Source organism: Leopardus geoffroyi, chromosome A1 (genome assembly GCF_018350155.1).
Source record: "Leopardus geoffroyi isolate Oge1 chromosome A1, O.geoffroyi_Oge1_pat1.0, whole genome shotgun sequence".
NCBI lineage: Eukaryota > Metazoa > Chordata > Mammalia > Carnivora > Felidae > Leopardus > Leopardus geoffroyi.
Window position 1 is genome coordinate 161,928,914 of NC_059326.1, and position 24,378 is coordinate 161,953,291.

At 33.9% G+C, this 24,378-nt stretch overlaps 1 long non-coding RNA gene across 1 annotated transcript in view; it reads left to right on the plus strand.

Moving 5' to 3' along the window:
* Positions 1-24,378, plus strand: part of LOC123608945 — a 108,194-nt gene that overhangs the window by 33,886 nt on the left and 49,930 nt on the right. The window lies entirely within an intron of this gene.

Genomic DNA, 24,378 nt, shown 5'->3' on the forward strand with positions numbered 1-24,378 from the left:
ATTTCTCTCTTTTGCCTTTCCTTGTTTGTTTGGTTTCTTAAATTCTACACATGAGCAAGATCATAATATATTTGTCTTTCTCTGACTGACTTATTTTGCTTAGCATTATATTCTCTAGCTCTATCCATGTTGTTGCAAATAGAAAGATTTCATTCTTTTTTATGGCTAAATAACATTCCATTGTGTATATATACCACATCTTCTTTATCCATTCATCTATCCATGGACACTTGGGCTGCTTCCATTGTTTGGCTATTGCATATAATGCTGCAATAAACACAGGGGTACATGTATCCCTTTGAATTAGTGTTTTTGTACTCTTTGGGTAAATACCCTGTAGTGGGGGTAGTTCTATTTTTAAGTTTTTGGGAAATCTCCACACCCTTTCCCACAGTGTCAGGACCAGTTTTCATCCCCACCAACAATGCATCAGGTTTCCTTTTTCTTCACATCCCTGAGCTCCTGTTGTTTATGTTTTTGGTTTTAGCCACTTTCATAGGTGTGAGGTGATATTTCATTGTAGTTTTGATTTGCACTTATCTGACAACGTGTGATGTTGAGCACATTATCAGACACGTCTTTTTATGTGTCTATTGGCCATCTGTATGTCATCTTTGGAGAAATGTCTATTCATGTCGTCTGCTCATTTTTTAATTGGGTTATTTAGTTTTTAGCTGTTGAATTTTATAAGTTCTTTATATATTTTGAATACTAACTCTTCTTCAGATATATCATTTGCAAATATGTTCTCCAATTTTGTGTTTTGCCTTTTAATCTCATTGATTGTTTCCTTCACTGTGCAGACACTTTTTCTTTTGATTAGTCTCAGTAGTGTATTTTGGCATTTTCCCTTACCTCAGGAGACAGATCTAGAAAAATGTTGCTAGGCCGATGTTGGAGAAATTACTGTGTGTGCTCTCTTCAAGGATTTTTATGGTTTCAAGTCTCACAGTTAGTTATTTAATCCATTCTGAGTTTATTTCTGTGTATGGTGAAACAAAGTGGCCCAGTTTCATTCTTTTGCATGTGGCTGTCCAGTTTTCCCAATACTATTTTTTGAAAATATACTATTTTTTTCCCATTGTATATTTATTCCTCCTTTGTTGAAAACTAATTGTCCACGTAGCTGTGGGTCTATTTCTTGGTTTTGCGTTCTATTCCATTGACCTATGTGTCTATTTTCATAATGTACCATACTATTTTAATTATTACTACTTTGTAATATAACTTGAAACCTGTAATTGTGATACCTCCAGTTTTGTTTTTCTTTTCAAGATTGCTTTCGCTACTTGAGGTCTTTTGTGGTTCCATGCAAATCTTCGGATTGTTTGTTCTAGTTCTGTGAAAAATGCTGCTTGTATTTTGATAGAAATTGCATTAAATATGTAGATTGCTTTGGGTAGTTGATATGACATTCTAATTTTCATTGGATTACATGAGTCAGGTACTGTTACGTGAAAGTTTAGCTACCTATATTTAAACTTTTGTCATGATTTTTTTCAACATTATGCTGTCTTTATAAAGTTCATGGCACCTATCTGGAGTCTGATATATTGAATGACACCAGACCTTGGTATGAAAGACATTTTTGAATCAAATTCTAGCATTTTGTTAGAGCTTTAACAACACAAATTATAACATTGTACTACAGTTCTGAGATGTACTAAAAAATAAGAGGCATAAGGCTAATTGTACCAGGTGGTGCATTTCGTTTGTAATGACAAAGCTTATTACTACACAAAATGAGTTTATTGTAAGAGAATGTTAAAAATTCCTATCTAGTGCATCACCAATTTCTTTAATCACCCCCTCATAATGTGCCTTCAACAGTAATACCTGGTGCTGACAAGCTATAAAGAGTTAAATATTGAATTAATATTGTGCATTTATTATTAAAGGAAGTATTTAAATAAAGCAAAAGGAACTTTATATCTAATAATCTTCAGTTATGTGAATGAAAAATGAAGAAGACCATATTCTCTCTTAGGGAAGTTTATAGTAATTGCTGAGTTTCTCTAATAATAAAAATTGGATTCAACAAAGTATAAACACAAATAATCATATGTTTAAGAGGCTCAACATTTTTGTGTGTTAATTACCTTCAAAGATATATTCTGCCTCAAAGCCTCCTTACATGCTGAGGAACATATTGAGGAAATATAAACATGTCGTGTAAAATATGTTGTCATATATTCTGCAGTAAGTGGGTTTAAGGAAAGCCTGCCCAAGGCTTAAGATAAAATGAAAGAGTTTAAAGTGTTATCTGTCTATATCAAAAGCAGTAGTTCATTGGTTAAATGAATTATGGTACCCTAGTGAAATACACAAAATAAAATGCATATGTGTAATAAAATAATGTGTAACCAATAGTTAAGTATTTTATAAGAATATTTGAAGTTAGTAAAATGTTCATAATACATTAAATAAAATTCAGTTGTTATAGAATAATGAGGACTTTATGATAAAAATAGTGTAGATGAATGTAATATGTAAATGAGAATATGTAGAAAATGAGATGAAGAGAGAGAGAGAGAGAGAGAGAGAGAGAGACTGACTGACTACTTAACACCTTGAAAGAATTATAACTGAATGGTAACATCTGGGTAGTGGGATTATGTGTTCTCATTTTTCTTTTTATGCTTCTAAAATATTTTAAATTTTCATTATGAGTATATATGAGTATTAAAATAAGACAATAATACCTGCAAATTTTTTTCATTAATGATTTTTTTGAAGACAAATCTATTTGTTAATTATTTAATACAGGCCATAATAATAGTTGCTCATTTCAACAGAAAAAAGCTTTGGCTTTTTTTCTAAAATCAGGCAAAAATATTAACCAATCATTATCTCCTAGGTCTAATAATAAGATGATACTATATATTATAATTATTATAACTCCTAGACCCATCTGCTCCATTTTATACCCATTCTTCTATTTACCTACAAGAAATGAATCCTGTAATTTCTTTATTTCTCATCTCGTATGTTAATCCCAAAAATGAGCATGAAGTTTGTGGTGGATGCTGGATGTGCCCCCGTGAGACCTTCATTCCATTAGAAACTAGGAATGTTGCATGATAATGATTGGCAGATGAGTGCTTCTCCCAGAAATGCTTTGTTTGAAGGGAGTTGAGCCCCCCAAGTCTCCATGGTCCCTTCCCAGGAGTGATCAGCTTCTAACAATGGCTAATGTAAAACAACAGAGGGCTAGTTGCTGTGCCTTGATTTAGGGGTTCTCTGAAAGTCCATCCCCATCTCAGATCAACTGTGGAGTTGTCTGATGCTACTGTTCCTACTGTATCCAATTCTTCCTTTTTGTCTTCCTAATCCTGCTTCATGTAGCCCTCATAGATAATAGTTCCTGAGAATATGGCCTGATGCACTTCCTACATGCACATCATTGTCCTTGGGCTTATTTTTCAGGGAACACATCAAATTAATTATACAAAATTGCTTCCAGTGAATATTTCCTGGAATTACACAGGAAGTATTAAGGACCTATATATGAAGGGGAGCCTATTCAGCGTATTTTTGTTCAAATTCCAATTGAGAGAAATGTCTTTTCTCTTACCCTCATAGTTAACATGGCAAAGGACCCTGAAGTAAGTAGGGCATTTCAGGAATGAGAGACCTGTGGTCTAAGCAAGCAGACAGACAGACACTATTTCTGTGGAAAATAGGTAAAGCTGTAAGTCAGTATATTGGAGAACATCTCATAGGGAAGCAAAGTCTCTGTGGAAATACACTGATGTGGATTCTACTTAAAGTGAACTTTTTTTTTATTTCAAAGGCTATTTAGTGGTAATGACTCATAAAAGGAAAAGGATCAGCAGAGTTGGGATAATTTAATTGAATTCAATTAAAGAAACACTAAATTTGTACAATATTTTTCTAGCACTGTTCTGATGCTCGAAACAGAGTAGCAAAACATGTGGATTAAAAATAAATAAATAAATAAATAAATAAATAAATAAATAAATAAGAAAAAAATCTACTTCATTACTGATGATAAGTGTTAAGGATAAAGATAAAGTCAAGGAAAGTAATAGGTAATGCTGGCTGGAGTTTGAGATAAATAGGAGGAAGAAAGAAGGAGTAGGAATCTGAGCTAAGACCTGAATGAGTGGATGGAATGAGCCATTATGTTATCTAGGGCAAGAAAATGAAAGATGAGTTTTAGAAAAGATTATAATAGAGATTTTATGGGGAGTAACATGGGTTAACATTTCTTCCCTCCTTAATGAGATGAAATGTAGGGCTCCTTACCTATTACTCACTCACTCCTTAATGTTCAAACCCCTCACAGCCTCAGCCAGTCTTGTCTGATATCCCCACAGTTCTTGAAGCCTGCTAGCTAAATTTAAATATTATTCAGGCTTTGAAAAGAAGGAAATCCTGGCATTTCTGATAGTGTGGATGAACTTAGGGGACATTATGCTAAGTGAAATAAACCAGACACAAAAAGGCAAATATTACATGATATCACTTACATGTGGGCTCTAAAAAAACTTGAACTTAGAGAAACAGAGAGTAGAAAGTTAGTTACCAGGGGATAGGGGGTGGGAGACATGAGGAGATGTTGGTTATAAGGTACAAACTTACTTATAAAATGGGTAAATTCTAGAGATCTAGTGTACACTGTGGAAGGTATAACTAATTATCTATTGTGTACATGTAACTTGCTAAAAGTTAGATCTTCAGAGTTCTCAGCGCATGCATGCACACGCACGCACACACACACACACACACACACACACACACACGCAATTTCTAGGATTTTAGGTTTTTGAGTAAAGCTTTTTTGTTCACAGCACTCTGTTTTAAGAAATTCCTCTAGTCATAATTCTATAATTTCCTGTGGTATTTCTGCAACATACTTGTCTATTAACATTCAAAATTCAGGTATCCTAAATGGATAAAACCAGATAAGCACTACACTTTATATATGTCATCTTAATTCTGGTCGTTTCTGCCTGAGTTTCTTACATCTTTACAAGTTGCTTTCTTTCCTAATGCATCCTTCACTATCGTATTCCCTCTTTCATCTGTTTCTTAGGGTGATTTTTGCATCCTTAGTGAATGCCATCCTTGACACTTTCTTTCATAAGACTCGGGTTGGCTTGTGGCCCAGGAGACAGCAAGTTACACTGGGTTTTCTAATATACTTCAAAAGCTCTGAATTGCATTCTGACATCAAAGAGCCATAGAATGATAGAATGACAGCCCTAGATCGTACTTTGAGAAATCATCCAGTTTAATCCCTCTCTTTCTAAAAGGTTGATAATTGCAGTCCGGGTAGTAGCTATTGTATTCATTTTTTTCCCCTTTCCTTTCACTCAAGCCAACATGGATGACATTTCACCCATCTCACGAGTTACCCTATTCCAATATTTAAATTCTCATGGAGAACTATTTATTTTTCTCCGTCTTTTAGGAAATATATATTTCCTTAGCATTTTCTCTTTCTCAAGCATTTTGAGAACATGAGAAACAACTTTTTAGTACCACTGTCATATAATGGTACTAATTTTCTATTATAAGATGGTCATTATTGTATTTTTTAAAAATTTTTTTAACGTTTACTTATTTTTGAGACAGAGAGAGACAAAGCATGAACGGGGGAGGGTCAGAGAGAGGGAGACACAGAATATGAAACAGGCTTCAGGCTCTGAGCTGTCAGCACAGAGCCCGACGCGGGGCTTGAACTCACGGACCGCGAGATCATGACCTGAGCTGAAGTCGGCCGCTTAACCGACTGAGCCACCCAGGTGCCCTGGTCATTATTGTATTGAGATGTCTTCACTGGTAGAGCAGGTACAAAGTTCATGGTCTATGGACACAAATTGCCAAAGTAACATTTTAGGTTTCATAAATATGCTTAGATACTGGGTCCCAATTTCTGCTTTTATTAGAAAATTAGTACCAACTTCAGGTAAAAGCAGTTTTCTCTGTCTCTGCTGTCCTCTTTCTCCCCTCTCTCTATTCCAGTGGTTAGGTAATCAGCCAATTAAGAGTTTTCCCTTGTCTTCCATTATTCTCCCCCTCTCTCTTCTGGGTTTGGAAGGTGAGTAAAGGTGGGCAGGAACTTACATGCCAACTGTTGAATTGCCCTCATGTTTGCTCTCTGTTTGCCAGGTTAGTGCCATTACCTTTATTCAATAGAGAGGCCTTTTTATACCTACGTTTCTACTCTCAGCTTCAAGTCTTGGGGATGCAGAATACTTGGAGGTATTCTCTCAGGCCATTTCAGATTCAAAAGAAAATGGTGGTGGCCATGTGCAGAGAATGAAGGTTTCTTTTGTTTCTTCATTTTTGCTTTATTTGCTTTTGTCTTAGTTTTGTTTCCTCAGGTTTCACATGGCATTTAAGATATTGCTTTTCTTTACCCTGGAATCTATAAAAAGTGTATGGGTATAATCTCCCTACACCTACTTCCTCAAGAGCCCTGAAGGATAGGGAAAAATGCAAGTTCACTTCTTGTATGAACATACACTTTGATTTTCAATTTTTTACTATGTATCATGCTATTTTCTATTTTGGAGTTGGAAAAATGACCTTTGATCCTTCAGGCTATAATTTATAGTAAAAACCTTTATGTGCTGAGTTATCCAGATCTGAGAGGGATGTGAGTGCTGCCTAAGTTTCTGCTCTTGTAGACTCCATGTGGCTCTGCAGTCTGGTTCCTAGAACTCTAAGCCATCCTGAATGTCTGCTGTGGAACTTCTCCCCCAGTCCGGCTCTCCCCTCAAAGTACTGTTTCTTCCAATTTGCCCAAAGTCAGCAAACTTACAACCTCAAATAACTCTTTTAGAATGAGTATTCCTTCACTATTAACATGTTTTGTTCTATTACCTACTCAGACTTTCAGATAATTTATCTTTATACATAGGGTTTTGTTTTGTTTTGTTTTGTAGTCAGGTTATGCTTTGCAATATAACCCTTTTGAAGCTTAGATGACTTCCCTTTACATGCCATAGTGTACATCTCATAATGAATTACAGTAACACAAACTCAGAGGTGCAAAAATTTAATTGTATTTATTTCCATGTAACAGAAATAATACCTATGTATCTATCGAATCTTTATTTTCCCCATAAAGAAGAAACTTAACCTAGTAATTTCCAAACAAAACTATCATTTTGGGAATTAAAGCCAATCTTGGAAACTTAAGTTAAAAAAATTTCCCTCTGTTTTATTATACAAAATCCTAATTTTGTCTTATATCCCTTTATTTTCCAGCTTTGAATACATTTATTTACCATTAGTGATAGGGACTTTATGTATACTATATTAAGTATATGCTGTATAACATGTACTATCTCTCTGTCTCTCTCTTTCTCTTTCTGTCTCTCCCAATCTCTCTTCCCTGAGTATGTATGCATGAAAGTGTATGAGTTAGAATCCTGAAGCTACAGTCATTCTGGTTGAGTCTAGAGTGGTGTTGGTGTCAACACAATGCAGTCTTATTGTCCAAAGTAACTTTCAAAAACTTACATTCTTAATTCATATTTCTCAAAAAAAAGAGAAGAAAGATCAATGCTTAGTGTATATATCCACCATTGCTCTCATTCCAAAGCTTCTCTTGTTCCTTCCTCTTTATTCTTCCTTACCTCTCAAAAGAAAGAAACTCCAGCAAACCCAGCACTAGCGTTCAGGGCTCACACTGAGGCAGTCAGTTTCTGTAGTCTGTGAGCTTAGTATAACATCATGTTGTACACATTTCAGCCTATATTTATAATATATTGAAACCCAGACAAGTGTTAATGAAGAAAGTCCAACCCATTAAATGCATTTTCCCTTCTTACAAAGTGAGGATAAGACTACTGCAATCTAAGTAAACCTGTAATTTTGAAATAAAATAGCATACTTTTTGTAAGCAGATTATTAATTGATGACCATAGCTGATCATTTGTTTCAGATTTTTTTTTCTTCCAAAACTGTTCTGAATTATTTATATTATTTTCCTATATGTGAGGACTTATGGTGGTATATCATCTCCCCAATGACTCTGATGTTTTCAATTTTAGTGAAAGGTTTGCATACCACTTTTATCCAGCAAATAAATCACTGAAAGAGAAAGATGATATAACCATTTCCGCATAACAAATACAAAATAATTTATCTTAGCTCATTTTAGTTATGCTCTTCTGTTATTGGTGTCAGCAGCTTGTGTCTGTTGCAGCAAGATTTTCTCTGATTTTTATCAATGGGTTTTCTTATGAACATTGCACAAAAAAGTGTGTTTGTGTGTGTATGTGTCTGTGTCTGTGTCTCTCTTCCATTGGTATTGATAGCCACTAGTGTTTTCGTTATTTATCAGCCCCTCATTTATAGAACTATTCTTAATTCCTCAGTATTGCTTCAAATATTTTTTCCAGACTAGGCATTTTGCCTATTTATTTTCATTTTTATTACTTGTACACCATCCAGTTTCCCAGAATGTATTGAGAGAGTATCTTTATATATCATTAATTATCCTTATAATTTAGTTTAATATTAATTTTTATTAAAAATATTGCTGGGTACATGTTGATGCTCTAAGTCTACCTTAAAAATAGTTTCAATTATCCTTTCAGTTTTTAGCTTTTTAAAAAAGTTCCCAATCTAAGACAATTTTGCTGCATCAAACGCATTGTGACTCTTTATATCCTCGCCTAGCGACTCTGCTAGGTGTGCCTGTCCTGTGATCAGATTTTCATCCCTCACGTGTCTGAGCCAATGACATGCTAATACTAAGCCCGTTGTACTTACCCGTTTATGATCCTTTTGGGCAAGGAGGTAAAAGAATGTACCCTGGGAGATATTTCCCTTGCTGTCACTGTGCAACAGCAGCCCTATCTGCTCCCATCATGGCAACTATCCCTGCAGAGACAGTGACTCCTCTTCTTGCCTGCTGATTTCTTTGCACAGGATTCCAAAGTGACCTCGTAGGAATCATAGCTTATGGGAATCTTGCTGTAAATCTGCAGAAAACATTCTCTCTTTAGAAAATAACAGCTTCTATTTCCATAAAGACCAAAAATTCAGGGACAGGAAGCACAAAGTAAATCACTGGGGTGATGCTAAGCAGGTGTGGAGGCAGGATTCTGGTCCCCATGATTCATCCCCTAGTGTGATGCCTGTGATTATGTTCCTAGGCAAAAAGGGAGTGAAAGTTGCAGACGGAGTTAAGATTGTTGATATGCTAACCTTAAAATATAGAGATTATCCTAGATAATTTTGGTGGGTTTTACATGGTTATAAGGCCCTTGAAAGCATAAGAGGAAAGTAGAAGAGTCAAAGAGGTGGGATGGTAGAAAAGGTGAGAGAGATTTGAAGCACGAGAGACTCAATGCACTGTAGCTGGTTTTGGAGATGGAAGAAGGGGACTGCCCACTAAGAAACACCTGTGGCATCTAAAACCTGGGAATGACTCTCAGCTCACAGCCAGCAGGGGAAAGGACTTCAGTCCTACAGTGGCAAGGGACTAAAATCTTCCAGCAAGGTAAATAAACAAGGAAATGGATTATCCCCTGGGTCTTCCAGAAAGGAATACAGCCCTTTTGATACTTTGATTTTAGCCTAGTGAGAACTTCACCATATGTCTGACCTACATAGCTCTAAGATGATAAATTTGTGGGATTTCTTAAGTGTCCCATGGCGTCTTTAAAAAGGAAAATTATCATTGTATACCTTTTTTTTCCCCAAACGTGATATCAAAGCATTCTCTATGAGGGGATAAGCCAAGTACAGAGCATCCTTCAATGTTTAAACGCTCATTGAGAATTTAAAAATCCACAACCTTAAGCTAAATACAAAGTTCTTTATAATTATAACACAGCCAACAAAGAAAAACTTTAAACTCAAATGAAAACAAAACACAAAAACTAAAACTTTCATGTTCAATTGTTATTTTCATGTCACGATTTTTATAAAAGGAAACATTATATAACTGTTTAAAAGGCCATGCAGAATAAAATGTATATTGCTTTAGGAAGAAGTAACAGCCAACTGGTGTGACAAATATGTGGAGCGTTCACCTTTTGGTTTGAATTATTATGTATCTGAAGGCTAATATACTTAGAAATTAATGGTCATTTTGTTTTGATACTTAGTTTTTATTTTTTTTTTATTTCTGTGTTGTTTGGATATTTTGCAGCCATTATTATTTTGTTATAAAATGAAACTCAGAGTTCTATTATCTGCACACAAAAAGTGACAGAGTCATGCACACTCCTTAGGGTAGGCTCTGTAGGGTGTATATTGCCTTGTTGAGTCACTTTGGCGAATCTTGCTATGACAAGCATATCTGATGGGTTTTAGAAGCACAAAATAATATTCTCTCCCATACCACACAGGAGGAATCTTGCTAATATATTTAAAATATATCTTTAGTTAAGAATATACTTGAAAAATATGTTAGTTTGCTTTGCAATGTTATTTACTTCAAATCATGCTAAAACATTTTCTGATTTTTTAATCACAGTTTTGTTTTTAAGCATATACTATATAGCATCACTGCATACAGACATACTGAATTTTATTATTAATTGTCTTTATGATAGCTCAGCTTTCTTCAACTTTTGCCACCACAAACAAGTAACATATTCGGGAAGCCATTGGGGATTATATCTTGAACTAAGCCTTGATACACACACTTAATTTCATAAAAAGAAAACCCAGAAATCTCTCTAAAAGAGTTGCACAGATTTATGCTCTTACTGTCAGTAAATGTTTCCATTTCTCTATATTCCACTAGCACTTGTTATTATTCAATAATTTCAGGAAAGTGTACTTGTCATTTGATAATTTCTTCATAAACTTGTTACTTTTACTTACATTGTCTTTGGTTAATGAGAAATTTTTCATTTGTTATATAATAATACTTTTGCTTTTATAGTTAATGTTTTAGGGGAATTTTTAAGATATGAGAAATATGAAAAAAAGTCCTAACAAGCTTTGAGCAACAGGCATATCATTACATATTTAGTTATCATTTGACCTGAATCTCATGATCAACGCAATCTTACTATATGATAATTTTGAAGGATTATCCTCTCGGATACAGAATATCTGTTTGATTTGTTTAAATATAAGTCATATAGTTTCCCTACATACATTTCAATAAATGTCATCATATTCAAAGGAAATAAAGATATTTCCAAAAATCATATTGTTTTGAGTAGTTGCTAAATCATACATTTGTCTAGGACAATGGCAAACAAGATGGGATTTTGCAATAACAGATAAAAGTAGATAAACCAGAACATATGCTCATGCTACCTTGAATAACATTAAAGTTCTTTCTGACTGCATATGTGATTGCTTTTCTGTGCTGTGTGTTTGTTTCCAAGCACTGTCTATGAAGTGTGGAGAGTCAGTGGAAGAGGTTAGCTAAAGGCACTCCAATTAGATCTCATCTGTCTGAGGGCTGGTGTATGCTGGGCTCAACAGTGTCTGAGGCAGTATTGCTTGATAAGCATCTCATGATTCAGAAGGATGTGAGCTTATAGATTATTCATTACTGAGAAGGGATATCCAGCCTTCTCTTACTTATCTAAGCTTTTTGTAGCATTATTTCTCAGGTTATTACCAGTACAGATGATATAAATCAGTAGATAATTCTTCTTGGCCTTTCCTAACCAACACAGCAGTTTTTGAATTCCAGTGACAGAGATAAATAGGGAGGTAGAAAGTTAGGCTTCAGAGTTGTTGTGAATTGTGAATGTACCTACTTTGCCCTTCCCAGTTTGGACTTGCTATTTTGTATCAGTGCAAAATGCTTGCTGCTACAAAAAAAAAAAAAAAAAAAAAAAAAAAAAAAAAAAGGCTGAGAAACTCATTAACGAAAGATAGTTCAGGGATTCTGGGTACATAGAAGCAATTGGCTGAGGAGCAAACTGTCTTAGGGAAAACATATACAAATAATCATTATTTATGATCCAAGAATAGTGTTTTTTTTTCAATTTCTGTCATTTGGCAATTAGTTATAGTTTATAAAACATCTAAATATATCAATTCCAGGTAATACTTTTCTGTTTTTTTGTTTTTACCAAAAAATTAAATGAATAAATAAGCACACAAATGCTATAAAGAAACAAATATGTCTTGCACAGTTATTGACTTATAATTCAGCAGACTCTTTTAGGTTACTGAATTACTTTTAATAAATAGCACTATTACATGACTAAATGGTCTTCAAGACTTGACATAAATCCTCTAAAGAATAGTTCACATTAATGTCACTATTAAATTTATCCTTTCTTATTTTATCTCTCTCTCTGTCTCTCTGTCTCTCTGCCTCACTCTCTTTCTATCTCCTAACTGGCTAGAGGCACAAATCACATAAAAGCATTTAACACACCCCAGAAATTGTATGATATTATAGGAATAAACATTATTTACAAATCACTTAGAATTTTAATAAAAGCAAACTGTATTCTAACAATAAAAACACAGCTTCAAATTTTGTTAATAGTTTAGTTCAGTTGGCCCTGGAGAATAAGTTCTACAATTTCACAGTGAGGTTAGAAGTACTTAAATGATAAAAATAAAAGTGCTTAAATGTTTTTTGCATTCACACAATTTCTGACTTACTTTCATCTTTATATATAATTAATAAGCCATTTTAAAACCTTTTTGGAAGAAGGCAGTATGGCTAAACACATAAGCAAGAAGATACTTAATATTTTTATGAAATTGCAATCAATTATACCATTCTATTTACATTTAAAAGATCTTTATAGTCATTCTCCATGTTCTTAAACAAACTGTGATAACTTGACAATTAAGTTCAGTTAGTCTAAATCGTCAACTAATTAAAACTTTTGAATATGTTTTATACAAAATGGTGTTTTAAACTATTAGGATAAGTAATCAAATTCTATAATTTTCTAAATCTGCATTTCATGCTATAAAGAAACAGCCTTGTGAGAGTATATATATGTGTGTGTGTACACACATACACACACACACACATATATACACAAAATGTCAAACGGAAGGAATGTTCAAAGATCTATTCTTATTGCACTGATGTTTAATACAATTTTATATTTTAATATGCTCAGTTTAAATACAATTACTACAAACCTTAATGCTGGTTGGATCATTGTATGTAGCTTTTATTGATTTTTATATGTTAATTAAAAATTAGATAAATATAAATATTTTAATTTTATTATCCAAATTTATTCTTCAGTTTTGTTTACAATTTAATTGTACTTTTACTCACAAATTTATGTCATAGGATGGCTTCTACTTCGAAGTTTCACCCTATACCTTTATTAAGAAAAAAAAAAATTTGCATTGATTTATTTTTCTGCAATACTCTTTTCAAAGAAAGTAGATTAGTATTATATTCTTTAATTTACAAATTTCCTACACTCCACTCCCAAATACCACCACCAAGAGCACTGCCAAGAAATCATTTCAGTGAAACTATTCTACAAAGGTAGTAAACAGCTGTACCAATGCCCTGTGTGTAAGGTGTTATCATTCAGCATAGTCCTTTTATAGATCAGGGCAATGGCATAAAAAAATATTAGTGATTGTATAAAGAACACACACAAAAAATAGTATTTAAACCAAGAGTCTTGATGTACTTGTCAGTATTTTTCATGTAAACATGTTTGCGGGAAAGAGAGATAATATTTTAAAGAATATTGTGAACTTAAGAGCACCTGGGTGGCTTAGTCAGTTAAGTGTCCAACTCCTGATTTTGGCTCAGGTCATGATCTCACAGTCCATGAAGTCAAGCTCCTCATCAGGCTCTGCACTCACAATGTGAAGCCTGCTTGCAATTTTTTCTCTCTCCCTCTCTCTGTGCCCCTCTCCCGCTTGTTCTCTCCCTCTCTCTCTCAAAATAAATAAATAAATTAATTAATTAAAAAAAACAAAAAGAGCTTATCAATCAAGCATCCCATTCAAATATATTATCTCATTGAATGTGGAATGTGCTTCTGAGACTTTTAGGCCCAACATTGAATGAGTCCTCTGCCTCTTATGTGATTATTGTCTACTTTTTATGAATTTGTAACTTATCTGTCTATAGAAAGTAGAAATAATAAATAAAGGCTATTGAAAATGAAAATTTAAAACCATATCCACCATACCCATCCTATCATTGGTTGATCTAAAATTAAAAGTAAATATTAAGTTGTTAAAATAAAAGAAAATCTCAGTTCAAAAGAACTTATTCAATATACACAATATACACATAGATAAGAATCTTTCATATGAAAATAATCATTTTCATAGATTTTGGACACTAACTCTTTATCTGATATGTCATTTGCAAATATCTTCTCCCATTCTGTCGGTTGTCTTTTAGTTTTGCTGATTGTTTCCTTCGCTGTGCAGAAGCTTTTTATTTTGATGAGGTCCCTGTAGTTCATTTTTGCTTTTGTTTCCCTTGCCTCCGGAGATGTGTTGAGTAAGAAGTTGCTGCGGCCAAGGTCAAAGAGGTTTTTGCCTGCTTTCTCTTCAAGGATTTTGATGGCTTCCTGTCTTACATTTAGTTCTTTAATCCATTTTGAGTTTATTTTTGTGTATGGTGTAGAAAGTAGTCCAAGTTCATTCTTCTGCATGTCGCTGTCCAGTTTTCCCAGCACCACTTACTGAAGATACTGTCTTTATTCCATTGGATATTCTTTCCTGCTTTGTCAAAGATTAGTTGGCCGTATGTCTGTGGGTCCATTTCTGGGTTCTCTGTTCTGTTCCATTGATCTGAGTCTTCTTGTGCCAGTATCATATTGTCTTGATGATTACAGCTTTGTAGTATAGCTTGAAGTCTGGGATTGTGATGCCTCCTGCATGGTTTTCTCTTTCAAGATTGCTTTGCCTATTCAGGGTCTTTTCTGGTTCTGTACAAATTTTAGAACTAATCAAACTCAGCACCCAAAAAAACCCAAATAATCCAGTGAAAAAGTGGGTAAAAGACATGAATAGACACTTCTCCAAGGAAGACATCCAGATGGCCAACCTACACATGAAAAAATGTTCAACATCACTCATCACCAGAGAAATACAAATCAAAACCACAATGAGATATCACCTCATACCTGTCAGAATGGCTAACATTAACAACTCAGGCAACAACAGATGTTGGCAAGGATGCGGGGAAAGAGGGTCTTTTTTTGCATTGTTGGTGGGAATGCACGCTGGTGCAGCCACTCTGGAAAACAGTATGGAGGTTCCTCAAAACACTAAAAATAGAACTACCCTACATCCCAGCAATTGCACTACTAGGTATTTATCCATGGGATACAGGTGTTCTGTTTCGAAGGGACACATGCACCCCCGTGTTTATAGCAGCACTATCAACAATAGCCAAAGTATGGAAAGAACCCAAATGTCTATCGATGGATGAATGGATAAAGAAGATGTGATATATATATATATATATATATATATATATATATATACACACATACACAATGGAGTATTACTCAGCAATCAAAAAGAGTGAAATCTTGCCATTTGCAACTATGTGGATGGAACTGGAGGGTATTATGCTAAGTGAAATTAGAGAGACAAAAATCATGACTTCACTCATATGAGGACTTTAAGAGACAAAACAGATGAACATAAGGGAAGGAAAACAAAAATAATATAAACACAGGGAGGGGGACAAAACAGAAGAGACTCATAAATATGTAGAACAAACTGAGGGTTACTGGAGGGGTTGTGGGAAGGGGGATGGGCTAAATGGGTAAGGGGCATTAAGGAATCTCCTCCTGAAATCATTGTTGCACTATATGCTAACTAATTTGAATGTAAATGTTAAAAAATAAAAAAAAGAAAATTAAAACAAAGAAAATAATCATTTTTAGTTTTTGTATTCTTAGGTCATTGGCATTTAATTACTCACAACTGGCTCACTTATAAGACAATGTAGCACATAGCACATATGCATGGCTGTTTATTACAATGTCCTGTGCAAGTACTTTTTATTTGGGTAGGCATTCACTCCACCAAACTTGCAAAGAAAATGTTGGTCTTCATAGGATTTTTTTCCCAAAGAATTAAAAAAAAATTAATACATACAGAGATTAGTGTCAATATAAAAGGCAAACCTATAGTACTCTTCTATGTCTAAGGAGACAGAATTTTCACTGCAGAAAAAGTAAAAAAAACTTGGGGCGCCTGGGTGGCTCAGTCAGTTAAGCATCTGACTTCGGCTCAGTTCACGATCTCACAGTTCGTGAGTTCGAGCCTCGTGTCGGGCTCTGTGCTGACAGCTCAGAGCCTGGAGCCTGCTTCATATTCTGTGTCTCCCTCTCTCTCTGCCCCTTCCCTGCTTATGCTGTGTCTCTCTCTGTCTCAAAAATAAATAAACATTAAAAAAGTAAAAAAACTTTATTTCATAACACAAATATGATTAATCTATTGGATAACTAAATGCAGGAAGCTTATTTGGGGTTAACAGATATTAACTCCAAGAGACCGTTTAACAACTAAGCATAAATACAAATGTAATTCATGATAGCTAGGGTTGGCTGACCTTGGTGGACACATTAAACATTGTAAATTTCAAAGCCACAAGAGAGATTCTAGAAGATTCAATTCATTGTCATTCCCTTCTCCATCTAAAATGTTCAGTGTACAGTGAAAGAACAAAGTGAAAATGTACACAATCACAGATATTGTCCAGGAAATGTTATTTAACATACTTTTCAAATGCTAAAAAATGCATTGCTTTCAAACATCATTTTTTTATTTTGGGAGAGAGATAAGCAATATTCAGTTTCCTTTATAATTAAAGGTCATTATTGGAAATGTAACCAAGATGTTAAAAATGGGCTTTGATTTCTTAAGTAAAAAAATAAGTGATATTAAAATAAACCATTCATATTTTAACAATTACTCTCTTATCCTATACCTAAAACCCACATCTACAAATAAGAGTTATACAGTTAGAGAAAATTGACTGAAGAAAATAGAAAATGGAAAAAGGTACTATTGCTGATATTTGGACATTTGATGGTATCTTTACTTCTGTTTCTCCTTTTCTTTAGAAGTATTTCACAAAGCATTTAAGATTTACAAGTTTACAATGAACAAGGATGACAGCGCGTGATGCAAAACCTGCCTTGTTTAAATTCAAATCCAAAATTTGGTGTGGTCCATTATGACCTCTAGAACTGGCGGATTGCCTAATGTTTTATAAGGAACCAAACAGGTAGATCACAATGACAGGATGCTCTTGTTAGACTTTTTACTATTTAGTGATTCAGTGATTAACAGTGATTCAGTGATTCATTGATTTTACTTCTATTATTTCTGAATGTCAATATTATTGCTTTTCTTCAGATATAAGGTGGAAAATATTTGTTATTTTATCAGTAAGTATGATGTTATATCTAGATTTTTCTTTGATGCTCTTAATCACAATAAGGGAATTCCTTGTTATTTCTAATATGGTGAGATTTCAATTTTCTTTTTATAAATTGGTACTGAGATTTTTCAAATTATTTTTCTGCATCTACTTAGGTATAGTTTTGATCAAAATTTAAAATCTTTTCTTTTTGTTTTTCATTTATGCTGTTTATATAATGAATTCATTAATTTATTTTCTTTTTTTTTAAATTTTTTTTTCAACGTTTATTTATTTTTGGGACAGAGAGAGACAGAGCATGAACGGGGGAGGGGCAGAGAGAGAGGGAGACACAGAATCGGAAACAGGCTCCAGGCTCTGAGCCGTCAGCCCAGAGCCTGACGCGGGGCTCGAACTCACGGACCGCGAGATCGTGACCTGGCTGAAGTCGGACGCTTAACCGACTACGCCACCCAGGCGCCCCACATTAATTTATTTTCAAATGTATTTGATCCTTGTATTTCTAGGATAGATGTCACTTGGTTCTGATTTTTATACTGATTGTATTTTACTAGACTCAACTAGATGAAATTTGATTAATGATTTTTCCATTTGTGCTCTTGAAGGGTACTGATATGTGGTTATTTTCTTTGTAATATATTTAACTGGCTAGGATATTGGAGTAATGCTAGCCTCATAAAATGAGTTAGCCAATTGTACACATGCATACTTCATCTCATCTTGCTTGCTACAACTTGTACTTATCTCTTGGGTAACCTGAAGTCATAGAGTTAACCCTTGATGAAACTTGAAAGAAATATACTATTAAATGATTAATATACTCCTGTGTTAGAGTCTGAAATAGATCAGGGACAATTTATACCTTTTTATCATCATTTAACAGATTGGTATTTCATACATAGTTTATTTCACGAGACTACCTGCTGGTGAGTCTTACCATGCACCTGGTTTTAGTTATGTGAATGGAGGGTATATAAAAGCTCTTTGAAGGAGACTATGGATCCCCTTAAACTAAGGTGTTTCACATATATTTGGTGATTCAAACTCTGAAGATGAAGCTATCTTTCTTGTGTGACTGAGAAAGAAGGGCACTGTGCCTGGAAGTCTAGATCTCACTAATATTGCTTGTGAGCTCTTCCTTCTGTTTACCATGTCTCTCTCTCTCTCTCTCTCTTTTTTAATTGAAGTATACTTGACATATGATGTTATACTAGTTTCAGGTGCACAACACAGTGATTTAACAACTCTCTACATAATACAGTGCTCACCATGATAAGTCTAGTTATCATCTGTCACCATATGACATTATTATGCTATTATTGACTATGTTCTCTGTGCTGTACTTTTCTTCCTTTTTTATTATTTAAACTCAAGTAAGTAAACATACACTATAGTATTGGTTTCAGGAGTAAAACCCACTGGTTCATCTCTTACATATGGTGCCCGGTGCTTATCCCCTAAAACTGTCCTCCTTAATGCCCATCACCTATTTAATCAATTCCCCCCACCAATCTCCCCTCCAGATACCCTCAGTTTTTATCCCCTTATTTATTTTATAACTAGAAGTTTGTACCTCTTAATCCCATTCACTTATTTTACCTATCCCGCCCACCCCCTTAGCATGTCTTTTACCTCTTTTCAAAGTTTATTTATTTATTTTGAGAGAAAGAAAGAGAGAGAATGTGTGTATGCACACATGCACATACACACATGTGCAAGCAGGGGAGGGGCAGAGAGAGAACCCCAAGCAGGCTCTGCTCTGTCAGCACAGAACCTGACGTGGGGCTCGATCTCACAAACCATGAGATCATGACATGATCACAAATCAAGACTCTGATTTAACCAACTGAACCACCCAAACACCCCCATATCTTTATTAAAACATTACATGAGTGTACCCTATGCAACTTCATGAGTCTTTTCAATTGTCCAATTACTGAGGAAGTATTCCTTTCTCTTCTTGTATCTGAAGTAATTTGCATGGGATTGGTATTGTTTCCTGTAATTTACCAGGAAAGCCGTCTGAGCCTGAAGATTTCTCTGTAGGAAGGTTTTTATACTATGAATTAGTATTATTTTTAATAGACACGGCACTCTTCTTGTTTTCTATTTATTCTTGTAATTGTTTTGGAACTTTGTACTTTGGTAATTTGTTTTTCAAGAAATTTTTAAATTTTGTGAAATTTGTTAGAATGAAATTGTTCACAGTATTTCTTTAAATTTAATGTTTGTAGAATCTATAGTGATGTCTCCTCATTCATTCATTATATTGTTAATTTATCTTGATTAATCTAGTTAGAAATTTATCAACTCTATAGCTTTTTTTAAAATCTATATTAGTCTCTTGCAATTTTCCCTTCTTTTTTGTTTATTTCATTTTTTCCCTGTTGAGTTCCTTATTATTTCCTTCTTGCTCTTCTTTGAGATGGATGGTTGTATCACTGAATTGTGTCTATATGTAGATTCTTCAAGTTTCTCTTACTCATGTCTACCCCATTTCGAATTCTCTCCCCTGCAACTTCCAGCTGCTTCACCTCTTCAAACTCTATAGTCTCTTCTTCAACTCAGCAGTAGTCACAAGCTTTACTTGGGATTATCCTCCTTGCACCGTGGTCTAGAACTGTCTTCAAGCAGAAAGCTGGGTGACAAAGAGCTTCCTTCTTTCTTTTTACTAAGAGCTTCCTTCTATTATTTTCTCTCTCTGATGTACAATGTCTGAAAATATTGTTTCTTATCTTTTACCTATTGTTGCTCGCAAAGGAAGAGGAAATTAGCCTTAATAAGCTCTGTAGCTGGAGATCACTCTAAATAATATTTGAGAAATCACAGAGATTGGATGTTGCTAAAAGACAGGGAAAATGTCTGTACTTTATATATGAATTTTAGGTGTATCCCAGAAACTATACATTTCTTAGCTTTATTTTAAACCATATGCAAATATTTTATTATGGCATATTAACCTAATAGTACAGAAAAAGAAGATGATTATTTCAGTAAGAATAAACCAGACAAAGTAATTCATTTAATTTTGTGCTGGGATTACTAGACTCGTTAGATAGATAGATAGATAGATAGATAGATAAATAGATAGACAGACATCATGCTTTGTTTGAGGGCATCAATAAACCATGCAGAATCGATGGCAGATTTATACTAGATTTACATCTTAAAGTAATAGTTGAAAACCACCTGAAGGGGAAGCTGATGATTTTTAAATGTTTGATTTTAAAACATCAGAACTCTTCCATGTTGTGTAGGCAAGCTAAATGGTCCTGGTCCTGGAGTGAGGGTAATTTTGAGAGGTTTACATTTTCTGTTTTAAGTGAATGGACAGTTTCCTTTTACATTAACAGTTTTTCTTCCTTTGGAATCTTCCTTTTGGGGGACAAGTTAAAAATGCTATAAAAAATGAACTTTATCTTTTTGTTCATAAAGTATCACTCTTTATTTATGTACAAAATATTCAGAACTCTAAGAGCTTCAGTGAAAATAGAATATAAGAAAGAGTTATAAATTGAACAAATACTCATACTGGCCATTTTCCAAACAGGTTCTGAGTTAAATAACTCTTGAACATTTAAGAGCTATTCATATTATCAAACTTCTTTGGGTCCTCTGAAAACATGTTGGGAAAAAATGACACTTTGCCCATGTACTTCTTGTTGAAAGTGTGAATGACAAAAAGGCAGTAGATGAATGGCCATAAATGAAGAGCAGTGAGATATATTTTAGGAATTACTTATGAAAGTCCTCCATCTTAGGACATTGTGAAATCAGCAAAATGAGTGAACAAGTTTTTTAGCATGGCTTTGTAATTTATGTGTATATACCTATATTTGGTATATACCTGATATTTATAATCTATATATGTATACACATGACATATGCAACCTTACTAAAAATAGATAATAAACAATTCAAAAAAATCTGTACTTTTGGAGGTTTAAATAACAAAAGTTGCCATTTTTTTGAACAACTACTATACTCAGGTACTGTAGTAGGCACTTCATAGACATTATCACTAATTGTCACAATAACCCTTGAAACTAGATGATACTGAACACTTTTATTTTTTATTATTATTATTTTCTTAATGAGTAACAAGTCACTTAGGTTGGACACCTTGCTCATGATAAAGCCAAGATTTGGATATAAATCTCTTGGGCTCTAGCTTGAATGTCTACACCATTTTCCCTCCAAATGCCACAGATGTAACGCAGGTTTGTATGAGTTTTGATTTTTTTCCCCCTAATTTTTCCACGTTTCCACAGTATGCTTCATAGAACCCTGGTGGCTGTCATTGGTGTCGAGGGATTTTCAATTCATAGTTTATTTGAATAAAGGAAACTGTAACATAAATAATGCTTCTCTCAGAAGTTTTGTAACATAAATAATGTAGCATAAATAATGCTTCTCTCAGAAGTTTTGTGCTACTTTTTAATTCTAGCATGGTTATGTTCCCCAGATTTTTATGAGAGCCCTTGGTTTGCTTTGAAACTATGCTTTTACATGTGACCAACTCAGTCATAGAAAACTCAGTTCATGCTCAATTTACTCTGTTGTATCACTTTCTGCTCCCTTTTATTAAAATCATTGCAGTTTTCTTTAGTCTGCTAAATAAGCCTTATAACAATATTTTGAAAATTAATGAATTCTGAAGGTTATCATCCTGTCCTTAATATTTTCACTCCTTTCTCATTTTAAAATTATCATAGTAATATTGAATCTAAAGAACCAGAAATTAGGATCCTGAGAAATTAGACTGCTGTGGATCATTATTTCAAGTTTGACCAACATTTTCCTGTTGTGAAAAGAGTGGATTCATTTCAAAAATAATATTTTTTTTACAAAAACATTGACCTTGGAACTCTGATCTCTGGTCATTGTTTTTGAATTTTCTGGATTTAGATCAAACATACTTAGGCATCATTTCCAACCTATTGTCCATTATGATTGATACTAATGAAATTTATGGTGATGAAAACACAAACTTTAAGCCATCTAGAAACTGCTATCTATATTTTACATTTCAGTGTAATTTAGTGGATAAATGACTTTTGTGGTTATGCATAGGAATCTTTTTTCTGGAACTATACTTCACTAAAAGTTCCTGTGGTTACTAATATAGCCATTGGTGGATTAAAAAACAGAGGTGATTTTTCTTTTCCAGCAATGATGGACCATGGCTGTAATGTTTAGCATTATTCCACATTATTCCTCCTGATAGTAACAAAATTCGTCTGTGTTTGGACTGGATATGATGGTATTTATATTCCTTTCTAACCTGTTTTGGTATAGTACATTTTATAAATAGCTGCTTTATTACCAATAAGTTACACCAAGTACACCTTGTACAGGAGGGTGAGGTCTCTTATAAACCCATCTCTGATTCTTTGTTGAAAACAAGTTTGTTTTGTTATTTTTGTTTCAAACTGCTTTACAGGAATAATTCTTATACCTTCACAGTTATGCTCTACCTTTGCTTCAGGTTTCATAAAGAAGTTCTTATTTAAATACGTACTAGTGAAAAGAACATTTTTAAATCAATTTGCAAATAAATTGGGAAATTTAGCATAAACATTATAGTTATATCATGTCATTAAACCTATATTGGCTTTGTAGACTTTTCTTATTTTGACATAATTTTCAAAGAAGGATCAAATTAGATGTCTGTACTTTCTCTAAACAATAGCAACAAAGCAGTCCCCATAGCAATAGTTTTGTTATATGTTTATTATTATTATTTTTTAAATTTCTAAATGCCAGGAATTGTGCTGAGGCCTTTATATACACATAACTCATCTAAGTTGCACAAGTCTATTTTTATGCCTATAATTATTTTGCATTCAGAAGAGAAAAATGGATATTATGGAACTTATGTTATTTACTGAAATTTACAGAGGTGAAACAGAGAGCTAATAATCAATCTTGGAGATATTTAACCCCAAAGTCCATGGTCTTAACCACTGGGTTATAATACAATGATCACAACTAAGTATCAGCAAATGCCTGGTGGCTGTCTTATACTTATTTTAAATCCTGAAATTGAAATTAAGTAAATTAACTAAATGTTTAAGAGTATTTCCCTAACCTTTTTTTTAAAATTTAATACCTTTATATATTGAAATATGATTACCACCATAGTGTTAACTAACATCTCCAACAACATCACATAGTTACCATTATTATCCCTACCCATTCTTTTAGCTAGAAATATTTAATTGTATTTTTGCTTAGCTTGCTGTGCATTGGTTGGGTCTCATTTACGCAAATTACTTGAAAAATAATAAAAATTAATATTGTCCTTATATGCATAGTTTAAAACATACATTAGTTACTTTAAAAAAACTTTCATGATAATCCTTAATAATTTGATACAGCTTTAAAAAATCATGAAGGGGCACCTGGGTGACTCAGTCCTTTGGGCATCCAACTTCAGCTTGGGTCATGATCTCCTAGTTAAGAGTTCCCGTGTCAGGCTCTGTGCTGACAGCTCAGAGCCTGGTGCCTACTTCAGATTCTGTGTCTCCCTCTCTCTACCCCTTGCCCACTCACACTCTATCTCTTTCTGTCTCTCAAAAATAAATGTTTAAAAAAATCATGAAAATTTTCCGTGTCAATCTTGGATACATGTATCTGTTCGAAACCTTTCAAACATTAGATATCAGGGAAATGTTAATATTTCCCTCAAAATTGTTTTGTATTTATAATATGCATAATTGTTCACTGAGTGTTCTAATATTTTTCTATCATAATAAGTTAATTAGCATATTGTTTCTCTTGCAACAACTACAACCAATTCTGGTTAATTTAAGCAGAAAAAATAATTCCCTGAATGATCATAGGATTGTCCACACAATCAAAGGGAGAATGAGGAAGTTAAATAAGTAGGCAGCAGAAACAATGGCTCTGGGATTTTGGAAGTTGGCCCAAGTGGGTAATATCTTTATGGTATTTTCAGAATGCTAAATTATTTTTTAGTTTTTTTTTTAATGTTTATTTATTTTTGAGAGAGAGACAGAGCACAAACAGGGGAGGGCAGAGAGAGAGGGAGACAC